General features: G+C 45.5%; 2 non-coding genes across 2 annotated transcripts; both read left to right on the top strand.

The window, feature by feature from the left end:
* The first annotated feature begins 4,783 nt into the window (after window positions 1–4,783).
* On the top strand, window positions 4,784–6,706 carry LOC126928354 (small subunit ribosomal RNA). The gene has a single exon (XR_007716573.1). It is a non-coding gene; the product is annotated as a small subunit ribosomal RNA (ribosomal RNA).
* Window positions 6,707–8,796: 2,090 nt separating this feature from the next.
* Window positions 8,797–8,951, top strand: LOC126928351 (5.8S ribosomal RNA). Its single transcript, XR_007716570.1, has one exon. It is a non-coding gene; the product is annotated as a 5.8S ribosomal RNA (ribosomal RNA).
* Window positions 8,952–9,978: the final 1,027 nt, after the last annotated feature.

Raw genomic sequence — 9,978 nt, 5'->3', positions numbered from 1 at the left:
CGAGTTATCTCGCTTAAAAGTGTTACAAGGTAGGAATATTTTTGCATAAATCGACGTATCTCGACGTTTTACGTCGGGATTAAGCGTTTATGTCGTCCCCAAGACCTTCTACAAAGTTTCGATTTTTTCGTTGGGACTTTGAAAAATTTCCGTATCGAACACGTTTTTTCGAGTTATCTCGCTTAAAAGTGTTACAAGGTAGGAATATTTTTGCACAAATGGACGTATCTCGACGTTTTTACGTCGGGATTAAGCGTTTATTTGGTCGGTGGAACGTTTTCTAGAAACGGAACTATGCGACGGGACGTTGGGACTTTGAAGAAGTTCGGCCGGTGCGAAAAGACCGAAAAGGTTTTTTCGAGTTATCTCGCTTAAAAGTGTTACAAGGTAGGAATATATTTGCATAAATGGACGTATCTCGACGTTTTACGTCGGGATTAAGCGTTTATTTGGTCGCTGGAACGTTTTCTAGAAACGGAACTATGCGACGGGACGTTGGGACTTTGAAGAAGTTCGGCCGGTGCGAAAAGACCGAAAAGGTTTTTTCGAGTTATCTCGCTTAAAAGTGTTACAAGGTAGGAATATTTTTGCATAAATGGACGTATCTCGACGTTTTACGTCGGGATTAAGCGTTTATTTGGTCGCTGGAACGTTTTCTAGAAACGGAACTATGCGACGGGACGTTGGGACTTTGAAGAAGTTCGGCCGGTGCGAAAAGACCGAAAAGGTTTTTTCGAGTTATCTCGCTTAAAAGTGTTACAAGGTAGGAATATATTTGCATAAATGGACGTATCTCGACGTTTTACGTCGGGATTAAGCGTTTATTTGGTCGCTGGAACGTTTTCTAGAAACGGAACTATGCGACGGGACGTTGGGACTTTGAAGAAGTTCGGCCGGTGCGAAAGGACCGAAAAGGTTTTTTCGAGTTATCTCGCTTAAAAGTGTTACAAGGTAGGAATATTTTTGCATTAATATGGACGTATCTCGACGTTTTACGTCGGGATTAAGCGTTTATTTGGTCGCTGGAACGTTTTTCTAGAAACGGAACTATGCGACGGGACGTTGGGACTTTGAAGAAGTTCGGCCGGTGCGAAAAAGACCGAAAAGGTTTTTTCGAGTTATCTCGCTTAAAAGTGTTACAAGGTAGGAATATATTTGCATAAATGGACGTATCTCGACGTTTTACGTCGGGATTAAGCGTTTATTTGGTCGCTGGAACGTTTTCTAGAAACGGAACTATGCGACGGGACGTTGGGACTTTGAAGAAGTTCGGCCGGTGCGAAAAGACCGAAAAGGTTTTTTCGAGTTATCTCGCTTAAAAGTGTTACAAGGTAGGAATATTTTTGCAATAAATGGACGTATCTCGACGTTTTACGTCGGGATTAAGCGTTTATTTGGTCGCTGGAACGTTTTCTAGAAACGGAACTATGCGACGGGACGTTGGGACTTTGAAGAAGTTCGGCCGGTGCGAAAAGACCGAAAAGGTTTTTTCGAGTTATCTCGCTTAAAAGTGTTACAAGGTAGGAATATATTTGCATAAATGGACGTATCTCGACGTTTTACGTCGGGATTAAGCGTTTATTTTGGTCGCTGGAACGTTTTCTAGAAACGGAACTATGCGACGGGACGTTGGGACTTTGAAGAAGTTCGGCCGGTGCGAAAGGACCGAAAAGGTTTTTTCGAGTTATCTCGCTTAAAAGTGTTACAAGGTAGGAATATTTTTGCATAAATGGACGTATCTCGACGTTTTACGTCGGGATTAAGCGTTTATTTGGTCGCTGGAACGTTTTTCTAGAAACGGAACTATGCGACGGGACGTTGGGACTTTGAAGAAGTTCGGCCGGTGCGAAAAGACCGAAAAGGTTTTTTTCGAGTTATCTCGCTTAAAAGTGTTACAAGGTAGGAATATATTTGCATAAATGGACGTATCTCGACGTTTTACGTCGGGATTAAGCGTTTATTTGGTCGCTGGAACGTTTTCTAGAAACGGAACTATGCGACGGGACGTTGGGACTTTGAAGAAGTTCGGCCGGTGCGAAAAGACCGAAAAGGTTTTTTCGAGTTATCTCGCTTAAAAGTGTTACAAGGTAGGAATATATTTGCATAAATGGACGTATCTCGACGTTTTACGTCGGGATTAAGCGTTTATTTGGTCGCTGGAACGTTTTCTAGAAACGGAACTATGCGACGGGACGTTGGGACTTTGAAGAAGTTCGGCCGGTGCGAAAAGACCGAAAAGGTTTTTTCGAGTTATCTCGCTTAAAAAGTGTTACAAGGTAGGAATATTTTTGCATAAATCGACGTATCTCGACGTTTTACGTCGGGATTAAGCGTTTATGTCGTCCCCAAGACCTTCTACAAAGTTTCGATTTTTTCGTTGGGACTTTGAAAAATTTCCGTATCGAACACGTTTTTTCGAGTTATCTCGCTTAAAAGTGTTACAAGGTAGGAATATTTTGCATAAATGGACGTATCTCGACGTTTTACGTCGGGATTAAGCGTTTATTTGGTCGGTGGAACGTTTCTAGAAACGGAACTATGCGACGGGGACGTTGGGACTTTGAAGAAGTTCGGCCGGTGCGAAAAGACCGAAAAGGTTTTTTCGAGTTATCTCGCTTAAAAGTGTTACAAGGTAGGAATATATTTGCATAAATGGACGTATCTCGACGTTTTACGTCGGGATTAAGCGTTTATTTGGTCGCTGGAACGTTTTCTAGAAACGGAACTATGCGACGGGACGTTGGGACTTTGAAGAAGTTCGGCCGGTGCGAAAAGACCGAAAAGGTTTTTTCGAGTTATCTCGCTTAAAAGTGTTACAAGGTAGGAATATATTTGCATAAATGGACGTATCTCGACGTTTTACGTCGGGATTAAGCGTTTATTTGGTCGCTGGAACGTTTTCTAGAAACGGAACTATGCGACGGGACGTTGGGACTTTGAAGAAGTTCGGCCCGGTGCGAAAGGACCGAAAAGGTTTTTTTCGAGTTATCTCGCTTAAAAGTGTTACAAGGTAGGAATATTTTTGCATAAATGGACGTATCTCGACGTTTTACGTCGGGATTAAGCGTTTATTTGGTCGCTGGAACGTTTTCTAGAAACGGAACTATGCGACGGGACGTTGGGACTTTGAAGAAGTTCGGCCGGTGCGAAAAGACCGAAAAGGTTTTTTCGAGTTATCTCGCTTAAAAGTGTTACAAGGTAGGAATATTTTTGCATAAATCGACGTATCTCGACGTTTTACGTCGGGATTAAGCGTTTATGTCGTCCCCAAGACCTTCTACAAAGTTTCGATTTTTTCGTTGGGACTTTGAAAAATTTCCGTATCGAACACGTTTTTTCGAGTTATCTCGCTTAAAAGTGTTACAAGGTAGGAATATTTTTGCACAAATGGACGTATCTCGACGTTTTACGTCGGGATTAAGCGTTTATTTGGTCGCTGGAACGTTTTCTAGAAACGGAACTATGCGACGGGACGTTGGGACTTTGAAGAAGTTCGGCCGGTGCGAAAAGTCCGAAATGGTTATTTCGAGTTATTTCGTTAAAAAGCGTTATAAGGTATAATTTTTTTGACAGGGATCGTTATATCTCTATTAAATACAATCGGATTAAACATTTTTGTCGAATTTTTTGAAAAATTAGCTTCCGTCGGACTGATACGACTGGGATATTTTTGCAATTTTTTCGTTAATTAATGTTACAAGGTATATATCTTTTTACATATTTCGTGTTATTTTAACGTGTTTTAATCGATTATAAAGTTATTTTTCGTCCATAGTCGATAAAACTGTATGTTTACTGATGCAATTTTTCGGTGAAAAAAAAAATTAATTTTTTGGTAAAAATGCATTTATAATATGTTAATAATGCTTGTGGTAAAATATTTCGATGGTTGGATATCGCCTTTATATAGTAGTTATTGAACGTGCGAGCGACTAAGTTCCAGCGTCCCTTCCGAACGGTACGTTGCTACGGAGGTTTTGCACCATAAGCGCGCGGCCGCTAGCCCGACCGGCGCCGGCCTTCCGGCCGGCCCCTTGGTATCTATAAGAGAAGCGTCGAGCCGGACGGTTCGGTCGGAACAGCGCTGGGCGCGTGGCTATTCTACGGCCTCGGTTGAGAATTCAGTCACCGCTCCTCGAGTCTTAGTGTATTTTACGCTATTTCTCGACTGTTCCTCCGTTCTCGTACTGGTTTTTTCTCTACACTGCTGCGCCGCGGGTCGAAGTCTAGGACGTAATGACCGTTAACGTGGCAAGCTTCCCCTTAGTCGGGAAGCTGGTGACCTGTGTGCACGTATTTGACAAAAGTTGGATGCGTGTGTGCTTGTACTTACGGAGTAGCCATTCTTGCAGAGACCATCGGTTGTAAGCTATTTGTAGCTGCACGATGGTCCTTTTGGCGTTCTGTAGAGTGCGTTATCTTCTGGTAACGCGTCTCTACAGAGGTGTTGAAGCTTATAAAAGAATATTCTTACGGTATGTCCAGCATGCGTATACGTGCTTTACCGCTAAGTTATATTCTACGAGAGAAGTTGGAGGAGAAAAGTTACAAACAGAAATAATTCTGTGAAGTATGAATCTTTGTATCGATATATGATGGTGAGAGAGGAGGAGAATTAAAGTGGCTGAGTGACGTTGTTACTGAACCATGGAACGTTGCTCTCTAAGTCATATTACATATATATATAAAATGAAAAGTCTCGTCGTACGGTGCTTACGTCCCACCTACGACACAGAGAGAACTTTTAAACGAAAATGCTGGTTTTTGGGAATATATTATAAGATCCCTGGTTGATCCTGCCAGTAGTCATATGCTTGTCTCAAAGATTAAGCCATGCATGTCTCAGTACATGCCGCATTAAGGTGAAACCGCGAATGGCTCATTAAATCAGTTATGGTTTCTTAGATCATACCTACATTTACTTGGATAACTGTGGTAATTCTAGAGCTAATACATGCAAACAGATTCCGACCAGAGATGGTAGGAATGCTTTTATTAGATCAAAACCAATCGGTGGCGGATGGCTCGTCTGTCCGTCCATCGTTTGTTTTGGTGACTCTGAATAACTTTGTGCTGATCGCATGGTCATCTAGCACCGGCGACGCATCTTTCAAATGTCTGCCTTATCAACTGTCGATGGTAGGTTCTGCGCCTACCATGGTTGTAACGGGTAACGGGGAATCAGGGTTCGATTCCGGAGAGGGAGCCTGAGAAACAGCTACCACATCCAAGGAAGGCAGCAGGCGCGCAAATTACCCACTCCCGGCACGGGGAGGTAGTGACGAAAAATAACGATACGGGACTCATCCGAGGCCCCGTAATCGGAATGAGTACACTTTAAATCCTTTAACGAGGACCAATTGGAGGGCAAGTCTGGTGCCAGCAGCCGCGGTAATTCCAGCTCCAATAGCGTATATTAAAGTTGTTGCGGTTAAAAAGCTCGTAGTTGAATCTGTGTGTCACAGTGTCGGTTCACCGCTCGCGGTGTTTAACTGGCATTATGTGGTACGTCCTATCGGTGGGCTTAGCTCCTCGCGGGCGGTCCAACTAATATCCCATCGCGGTGCTCTTCACTGAGTGTCGAGGTGGGCCGATACGTTTACTTTGAACAAATTAGAGTGCTTAAAGCAGGCTACCTTCGCCTGAATACTGTGTGCATGGAATAATGGAATAGGACCTCGGTTCTATTTTGTTGGTTTTCGGAGCCCCGAGGTAATGATTAATAGGGACAGATGGGGGCATTCGTATTGCGACGTTAGAGGTGAAATTCTTGGATCGTCGCAAGACGGACAGAAGCGAAAGCATTTGCCAAAAATGTTTTCATTAATCAAGAACGAAAGTTAGAGGTTCGAAGGCGATCAGATACCGCCCTAGTTCTAACCATAAACGATGCCAGCCAGCGATCCGCCGAAGTTCCTCCGATGACTCGGCGGGCAGCTTCCGGGAAACCAAAGCTTTTGGGTTCCGGGGGAAGTATGGTTGCAAAGCTGAAACTTAAAGGAATTGACGGAAGGGCACCACCAGGAGTGGAGCCTGCGGCTTAATTTGACTCAACACGGGAAACCTCACCAGGCCCGGACACCGGAAGGATTGACAGATTGATAGCTCTTTCTTGATTCGGTGGGTGGTGGTGCATGGCCGTTCTTAGTTGGTGGAGCGATTTGTCTGGTTAATTCCGATAACGAACGAGACTCTAGCCTGCTAAATAGACGTAACTTATGGTATCTCGAAGGCCCCCGGCTTCGGTCGGTGGGTTTTTACTACCAACGTACAAACAAATCTTCTTAGAGGAACAGGCGGCTTCTAGCCGCACGAGATTGAGCAATAACAGGTCTGTGATGCCCTTAGATGTTCTGGGCCGCACGCGCGCTACACTGAAGGAATCAGCGTGTTTTCCCTGGCCGAAAGGCCCGGGTAACCCGCTGAACCTCCTTCGTGCTAGGGATTGGGGCTTGCAATTATTCCCCATGAACGAGGAATTCCCAGTAAGCGCGAGTCATAAGCTCGCGTTGATTACGTCCCTGCCCTTTGTACACACCGCCCGTCGCTACTACCGATTGAATGATTTAGTGAGGTCTTCGGACTGGTGCGCGGCCAATGTGATAAGCATTGCCGATGTTACCGGGAAGATGACCAAACTTGATCATTTAGAGGAAGTAAAAGTCGTAACAAGGTTTCCGTAGGTGAACCTGCGGAAGGATCATTAACGATATAACACAAAAACTTAAAGAATTTGACTTGAACACTTGAAAAATACGAAACTGTATAAGTCGGTAAGGAGCCGTACTCCTCCTATATCGACGAACCAAAGTATATACGACGTATCAACAAGCTATATACTTTAACAAAGAACAGTTAAATTCGCCCGGAGCGTGGCTTACTCCGTTGGCAAAATGATGAAAAGACATAAGGAGGAGACGACCCTCCAGCTACGAAACTATATGAAGAGAAGGTGGCACTCTCTCTCGATCATCGGGATGAAGAGATACATATATATATATATATATATATATATACATACATAAACGAATTCGAGGCGCCTGCGTGAGGTCGTACACAGAAAGACCCGCCGTCTGCGAATATTATGATTTTATAATAAAACTATAAATGGGAACTTGAGCTTTCGAAAATTAAACTTTGACACGAATATCGAACGAAAAATTACGAATGGAAACCACCCGTAAAGAGAAATGAGATCGAGGCGCTTGCGTGAGGCCGTATACAGAAAGACCCGCCGCCACGATCTCGTATTTTTTTTTTTGCGTCGTGGAGACCGTACAAACGAATAACAAAATCTCTAAAGTGCCTCGTGTCGGAGAGATCATGCTCGCCTATTCTCTTCTATGTTTCGTGGTCTGTGTTGCGTTTGCTCTCCTCCTAGCAACGGGACATCGAAGACTCCTCTTTGGGATCGAACGAAGCGACTAAAACGAGTCGACGAGAGCGAAAGTACGAGTAGCGAGTCGCGCATGTAGAAAGGATACCGACATATCTTCGAAGGTTCTCTTCGAAGATCCATGGATACCTTATGCGCGTCGACCTTTCGTCTCTTTCACCGCTCTCGGTCGTTCTCGAAACGTGCTTCCTACCCATAGGGCGTGTGTTCTTCGTATGTCGTTTTGTTCGAAATAACGAAACCACTTGTAACATACTCGTGGATCGGGTAACCTAGAACGAAAACGCATTGCGTGGATGTTGGCCCGCTATGATAATGATGATGATGACGATGACTATGATGACGATGCGTAGCAACGATTCGTAACTAGTCTAGCCGAAGTTGGTTCAGAGGGGACCGCAGGCTGTCTACCCTCGATGTCGTGAGTCGGACACCCGTGCCGTCGCTAGAGTTTTTTCAAAGCTCGGCTTCTGGATATTGGGAAGAAAGACCGCTCGAGGACGACGGCTGCGCGTGCGTCCCATCGAATTTTTTTTTTTATACCACCTGAACGACTAAAGTTTCGTCTAGTTCGTCGCATATAACCCGTTCAGAGGGGACCGCAGGCTGTCTATCCTCGTTGTCGTGAGTCGGACACCCGTGCCGTCGCTGAAGTTTTTTCAAAGCTCGGCTTCTGGATATTGGGAAGAAAGACCGCGCGAGGTAGATGGATGCGAGTCCCATCGAATTTTTTTATTTTTTAAAAAAAACAATCACCTGAACGGAGATGTGTTCTCTTTCGTCGATTTTTCACGCTTTGAGTCGTCGCGATCGCCATCCGTTCGGAGGAGATCGCCGACTTCGAAGCCTCGATGTCGTGAGTCGGACACCCGTGCCGTCGCTAGAGTTTTTTCAAAGCTCGGCTTCTGGATATTGGGAGGAAAGACCGCTCGAGGCCGAGGGTCGCGCGAGTCCCATCGAATCTTTACATCACCCGAACGATGGAGGCGCACGCTCTTTTTCTTGAATAATTGGACGAGAGGAATGCATATCGTATTATATATACACACACACACATATATATATATATATGGGCTAGCCACCGTGCGTATTTCTTCGCGAGATCGTGTGCTGCACAGAGGATTCAGAATCGGGTGTTATATCCCCGTCGTTTCCTGACGAACGGAGCTTCGATCTCGATGGTTGTTATATATCATAATGTACTTTTCGCCCGGCCGGCGGACGCGCGTATCTTCGCGCGTTCGTCGGATTTCATTTTCGAACGTTTTCGTGTCGTCGATCTTCCGGCGACTTCTGCGCGTCCGATTCCCGTTGGTCGGTCGTGTCGGATCTCGGCTTCGCTCGAACCGAGTATTAAGAGTACATGGAGTACAAGAGTTTTAAAAAATATATGAAAAGATTACCCTGAACGGTGGATCACTTGGCTCGTGGGTCGATGAAGAACGCAGCTAATTGCGCGTCAACGTGTGAACTGCAGGACACATGAACATCGACATTTCGAACGCACATTGCGGTCCACGGATACAATTCCTGGACCACGCCTGGCTGAGGGTTGCTCACGTAAACCTAAGACTGCTTGCGTTGCGTGTCGTTCCTCTCTATCTGTCTCTCTCTGTCCCTTGGTGCCTTCGACAACCCGCCGTCGTTCTTACGATACGTAGAACGTTTCAGAGTCGGAGGAAGCGCACGAAGAAGGATACGAACAAGAGCGGACGCGAGAGAACGTACGCGACGTACGAGCGATTGTTGGACGCTCGTCGGCGTTCGTCGCGGTCGTGTCGAGACCGTGCAATTCGTACGCATGCTCGATATATAAACTATCGTGTTCACGGGAGACACTACGAAACTCTACCTCTGTCTCTCTCTGTCCCTTGGTGCCTTCGACAACCCGCCGTCGTTCTTACGATACGTAGAACGTTTCAGAGTCGGAGGAAGCGCACGAAGAAGGATACGAATAAGAGCGGAGAGAACCGTCACGGACCTGCGTGAGTGCTAGCGGCGTCGTGAGTCGTCCTTTCGTACGACCGCCCGCTTATGCACCGCTTCGTGTCGGTTATCGAATATATTATATATATATATATATATATATATATATACGTAGTGTTGTCCTCGTGACCGATTTTTTTTTCATATCAGCAGATTTGCATACGTTTGCAGGTTTTCGATGAGCACGATGTCCGCGCCCCCGACGTCGTCTTAAATGAATATTATTTTGGCGAGACTGAGAGAAAGCAAATATGGGAACTCGGTCGAGAGAGGAGAGAAGGAGAACAGCCTCAGATAAAAGTAAACTTGGTAACGGTGCGGAATTTTGCCGTACAACCGTCTTTTCTTAAGACGTTTTACTCGAATAGCCCCAGGGATCTAATGCCCACTCCGTCTCTTCGTGCGTAGAGATATACTCTGCGCGAGCGACTGACAACGACGAGGACCGTCGCATCGATGGGTCGTCGTTGCGTTTAACATACTCTGTGCTTGTAATTTATCCCCGAAAGAGAGCCGTAGATCCGGGAACGCACACGTGATTTCTTCGAGCGCTGATGACTTAGGGAGATGATCCCCAGGCGTTGCGCGGAGATCGG

The sequence above is a fragment of the Bombus affinis genome, unplaced genomic scaffold (assembly GCF_024516045.1).
Source record: "Bombus affinis isolate iyBomAffi1 unplaced genomic scaffold, iyBomAffi1.2 ctg00000869.1, whole genome shotgun sequence".
NCBI lineage: Eukaryota > Metazoa > Arthropoda > Insecta > Hymenoptera > Apidae > Bombus > Bombus affinis.
Note: the sequence above shows the minus strand (reverse complement) of the source record. Positions and strands in the feature narration are given on the sequence as shown.